This window comes from Gouania willdenowi, chromosome 6 (assembly GCF_900634775.1).
Source record: "Gouania willdenowi chromosome 6, fGouWil2.1, whole genome shotgun sequence".
In the NCBI taxonomy this organism is placed as follows: Eukaryota; Metazoa; Chordata; class Actinopteri; order Blenniiformes; family Gobiesocidae; genus Gouania; species Gouania willdenowi.
In genome coordinates, this window is record NC_041049.1 from 63,669,368 (window position 1) to 63,675,664 (window position 6,297).

The following is a 6,297-nucleotide window of genomic DNA, read 5'->3' on the forward strand; positions in this document are numbered from 1 at the left end:
TAAACATAAATAACTCTTCTTTCACTTTTCTCAGTTGACACAAGGATGCCGATGCTCAGCACCGTTTCAAACCTCCAACCCATCTTTGAAGCCCTTCAGACTGAGATACACCATGAACTCCTTTACAGCCAACAGCATCCTGGACCCTCAGGTACAGACTCCTAAACCTCCTCCATGAGGCTTGGGGATAGAGTTATATTAACTGTTCACTGAACCGTTATCCATACCTTAGCCACTTGGAGATCAGGACTGCCTTACCAACCTAACCTACAACTAGAAGACATAGTCATCAACATCCTCCGCCAGATTGGTTCTCATTATAACTCACAACCTTTTTCTAAATGTCCTAAATCTAAGAACTTAGATGTATACATAAGAAAACATTATCACATCAGAATATAAAATTACAAACTATCTTAAACGGTTTCTAAAAAAAGCTGTCCCTTGTAAAAACAAGTTCTGATGAACTACGGCCAGGCCCGCGGCCCGCACCGAATAGCACATACCACGTTCCTGAGAATTCAGTGAAATGACTCGGTTCCACCGAGTAAAACAAATGAAATTATGCATCGTAAAATCATAATCTACGTTGGATTGTTTTTGAAAAAATATTTCACATGACTATGTTCCAATAAATTTAGAAATTACCGGAAAGGGGGTGGGCCCTTGCACCTCATTTTTGAAAAAGGGCTCCGAGCATCTCATTATATTCATTCATAGATTATTCATACCAAACTGCATTCCGATATAAGGAGAACTAACAGGGGAGTAGTCATGTGATAAATGGGGCACCCGGGGCCCCCTAGCACCCCCTTGACACATACGGAGTAACGGGCCACATATATATGTTGTTATGTGCCGATGAATCGATACCACCAACTGTTGTAATATTTGACTGGCAAAGAAATGAGAAATCGACTTTCGTTTCGTTCGCAACTAACATGTGGGCCAACCTGTGACCTTTACATGGTCTGCAGAACCCAGAGTAACATAAGTCAGTCCGTGCATTACCTTCGATTCTCCACACAACCTAAATAAATGTAGGACCAACTTGGACATTCATCAAGATAGACTTACTAACCTTTGACTAACCCTGGCCCTAAAAGCTAACCATGACAAACAGGAGTTTAACTGTTTGACACATTGTTGGAATATTTGTCGTAAACAATATCATATGAACACATGTTGACAAAGCTGAATGAGAACTTTAAGAGGTAATTGAGTTGTTATTTTTGTAAAAATCATGGACGAGAAACTGAAAATTAGGTTTTGGCATTTAATGTATTTGTCTGTAAAGGCGTTCCCCTTACCATCTCAGTACCTGCTGTAACACAGTCAATATAATGTCATGTTTTATAAAATGAGACTGAGTGGAAACCCTAACCCTGAACACAGCAGTTACTGATACTACAGTACCAGTAGTTTCCCACCAACAACTGTTAAGCTGTGGTTAAAGAGTTTAAATCTAATTTATTGACTTCTACTTCTTCTAAAAAGCACACTGCATGGTAATATGTGAGTTGTACTGTGTGGTTTTTCATGCATTACTGACATCTAGTGGAGCTCATCAGTCCATCCATCAGCACCAAGCCTGGCCAGTCTGGACCATGAGGCAATGGCTCAGCCTTTCAACTGGCCACCTTGATCCTCCATCTCTTTATTCATTAATATCAGAAGATATGGTACCAATTTATATTTAAGCAATTTCCCCCTGGGATTAATATAGGAATTCTGATATGACGCAGCATAATCACAATAATTTTAATCCTGGCACTGCCAGGGGAGTTGATGAGTATCGCTCAAAGTCAATTTAATAAAACTCAAAATCCAAATATCAAGATCTAAAAAGTACCACATGAACTCAGATAAGTACAAACTCAAACATCCAACTAGGTGTCAAAAAATATGAACTTTTAGGAAACTGATAATGTAGACACAAGGAGAGACAGGCCGAGTCAATGTACCACCCCACGCCTTGTGTTCATGCACACCTTAAAGCTGCAGTATGTAAATTATTTTGGCATCATTTGGTTAAAAATCCACAATTAGCTATTGTAATTTGAATCGTGTTCTGAGAGAACACTGGACCTCTGCGTCTTCTCTTAGCTCTGTATTCAAACTTTAATAAACAAGCACTATGACAATATTGTTCAGCCAATTACATATCTTTTCACAAACCAAGTATTCCATGAGCTGTTTTGGGAGTTACTGTTAGCTATTCGACAAAAGTCAATGTTCATGTCCTATCAGTAGTGAAAGTGTAATGGTAGGCGTTTTGGCAGGAAAAGTCCCTATCGTGGCGTTAGGCACAAAGGCTTACGCAGCAAAGGAAGACAAAAAAGGAAGACTGGAGTAGAGAAGCAAGGGTCGAAGTGGAAGAGTGTTCCAGTCTCATAGATTCTACAAATGCAGCTTTAAGTAGTCCCGGAAGGCAACTAGGTGCTGAGGAACATCTGAGTGGAGACAGGAGGGAGGAGTCAACACACTCTTCTTAAGCACACACATAGATACTGACACCACATCGGGTGCAATTCAAAAGAAGGATTACCCAAACACAGACAGGGAGAAAACCAAACATGATGAAAATAAATAAACAAAACTAAACAGGACCTTTACTAAAAAGGAACTCTTGTGGGGTCTGAAACCACAACCCTCTATAATAAATAGGTGCAACAATACTCATTGCACTAATAAACCAAACATGAAAATAAGCCCAAATCGATTCATGACAGGCACTGGAGATCTTCAGGTTCAATAGCAAAACTAGACTAGCTATTAGCAAGTCTCGATAATACTGAATACTATCCTGTTAGCATAGAAATGTTGATGTTTAAACCAGACTCAGCCGAAACACAGGAGTTCTGGAAGCAGGACAGGTTGTATGAATGTATAAATGAACATTTGTTTGCTTGAAAATGTGTTTCATTATTCTTGTCTTTGCCACAATTGTATACTCACTTTCTCATCAAGTCCTCGCGAGCACGCTTGTACCATCACTCATACAAGAATGTAATCTCTGTGAACAGGACCGATAATGGAGTGTGGGAGTGTTGGCATGCCCAGGAATTCCAGGGCAGTGTGGTCACAGTCAGACTGCCGTTGAAAGCCCAAAAGGATAAGACGTAAGAATGAAGTGAAGGTGACTGATGACGACTACAGGGTTTGACTCCTGCTCTAAGAATCTTGGCAAAGGACACAACACGTTAAAATACAACAAATACAGCATGATGCTGCCACCACCATACTTCAGAGAAAGCCAGGTAATGATCAGTACCTCTTACTCTCTTATTCTACAGTTATGATGCTTGCAGTTCAGGCCAAAATCATATACTTTGGTTTCGTCAGAGCAGAAAGTTTATTTCTCTATGTCTGAGAATCTTTTTATCAAAATCTAAGCAGCTGCCATGTGGCTTTCTTTTGGACTGACTAGTGGAGTGTGTCAGCAATGATTAACCTTCTGAATGCTCACTAGGACCTTCAGCCTTAGGGACTATTGGGTTTTTGTTCCCCTCTCTGACCAAGGCCTTTCTTCGATGCTTACTCAGCTTGGTAAGGCGGTCAGATATACTGTAAGGAAGATCCTCGTGATTTGAACTTCTACTATTTCCCAATTATGCAGACCACAGAGTGTTCAGGACTTTCATTTCTGCTGAAACTCTTTGTGTTCTTCCTCAGATTTGTGCATCAACGTCGCCAAACACCTTCTTGGACTTCATGCTCTGTTTCTGTTTCGACATACACTCAGATGTGAGACCTTTGCAGCACAACATGAAAGAAGTGGATTAAAAGGAAAAAATTGCCTTAACAATAATTTAATTTCAGTAGTGAGGGAATAAGAATAAGATTTACCAAACATTCCCAGATAGCAAACTTCTTCTGGTCCATATCTGGCCCAGTGGGCACACATCTGGCATTTTCATCCAGCCCACATACCGCATGGAGCGATGGCACTTGGGCGCTCCGCTCCTGCTTGCCAAATTTTGGCCACAACCAAGCCATCCCAATGCTAGATGTCAGCCAAGAACAGACAAAATAAATATGGTACCTCATATACGGGTCACTTTTGGCTCATTAGTCGATGCTAACTGGCTATAATTTAGCTGAAACTGGCACAAATGTGTTTCAAGATAACTTGCCCACAGAATTACTACCAAATATTTCTTTGTACTGAACTGAAGCCTTTTAAAACTTTATATCTGGATTATTACCTCCAGAATCTCATTTTGGTTGGCAGGTTTCATTAGCTCTGCAGCCTTTTGTTGTGGATCACCCACCAAATGTAGTGATTGTGTCCTGTATCTAAAGTGTAATGGGTATCCAAGGTGACTAACAGTGGCTGGGGGTTGAGTCACAGAGCGCAGGCTTTATCGCAGGGCAACTAACACTCTCAATTTTCCCGTTAGCCCAGAGCAGGGGTGAGTAGCTCCGGAGACAACACAATGGTTGCAAAGGGAGAGTCATTCAAGTGGTGGGAAGATTTCAAATGCTCGGTTTGATCCCGCATGTCTCATTGTACCCAATCTGAGCAAGAAACATTATTCCACCATTTATGTTCATAATGAAAGCGTTACTGGCAGCGATGATAATAATAAACATTACGAAGATAATGGAAGCAGAGACAAAGAACACTACTGACTTTTTCATTCAAAGGAGAATCCCAGCTACAGGAGAAAAGCCTTCTTGTGAAAAGATAACCGTAATCAGCTCTCTGTTTTTATCTTCTAAAATTGATACAATGTGAGTAATACCCAGTGTGACATGATCCAGTGTCAGGAAAGAAGATAAATAATGGTCTTGGTGGTGAAAGAGAAGAACAGAAAATAACACTGCTGTCAGGAAACAGTTTATCTGCACAAATTACACTTGACCTAATGCTAAACACACACACGTTTGTTTCCCTGATGGATGCCAAAGCTGCAGGAAAATGTCATTGGCCATATTTACATGGGAGCTTTAATTCCTCTTTAAAGCAGAAGAAAAGTTAATTCCTCTTTAAACTGGCCTTGTAAACACTTAATTCCTAATGCTAATTTAATTCTAAATTAAACTTAAATCCGAATTAGGAGGCTGGTTAATTCCAATTTTAATTCCAAATTAAATAATTCCTCTACCTTGTAAACTCCTAATTCCTCTTTAAGTTAATTTCGGTCGTTCTGCACATGCGACTGGCCTCGATGACGCGCTGGTGAAAACATTATCCAAGATGGCAGTCCGGACTTGAACTGAGACTAAATTATTTAATAAGAGCCTTAGAAAGCATGGATATAATGAAAAGAGTGGATGGACGGAGGTATAAATATTTGGACATTCACATGGACACAGACTTATTACACACACAGATATCAGCAAACAGAACAGGCTTCATTGGGGCACAAAGCACCACAGCTTCACTTATGACGCGCAGATCATTATAAAGTTCTTTATTCACTCAACGTCCAGTGTAGTAGAGACAGAACTACTGTTGCAATAACCGCTGACTTTGATTGACCAAAGTACAGACTTTGATCTCCCTTCTGCTCCATCTCTGAAAGCAAAACTGTTTTTGTCAAGCGGCTACTTCAAAACTACAATCAAAATAAAAGTGAAAACAATTCTCATGTGGTGTTCTATGTTGGAGCTGAAAATAAAAGGTTTGTTGTGTTTTTTCCTGACAGACGTGAATATGTCACGTTCTCCCACTGTCCAATCAGAGCCTTCCCAACCCCCAGACCAAAAGCAGAATTGAATATAGGCAAATAAACCGGTTTTCCATGTAAACCTAAATTCGGGAATTACTATTTTCATGTAAACGCAAAGCAGAACACTTTAATTCTGAATGACTAAATTCGGAATTATCAATTCCGAATTAAAAAAACATCATGTAACAGTTGTAATGGGGGTGGGGTGTTGCTGGGGAAGTTTGAATAACAGTGAATTGACCAAATGTTTATGGAGGGAGAGTAAAGCGACCGGGTGTGAGCACCTCTTAGTTACCAAGGAGGACAGCAACCATGATGTCACAAATTTATTAAAAAGATTAAGAGAGAACAGATTAAAATGCCCACAAATTAAAATCAACATATGCTAAAATCCATTAACGATGTGGGCTAAGGAACGAATAAAATAGGGGAAAAAGTCACTGTCCACAATAAAGTGCAATGTGCAGCTACGCCCAAGTCCTCCGCTCTCCCTTGTCCCAAGGCGGTAGATCCCACTGGTCACAGGCTCAGGGTCCCCTGAAAATGCAAAACATAGGCCAGCACGGGGGTCCGAGACTACGTCCGAAGGAGGGGTGTTGCCACGTCACTTACAGGGCAA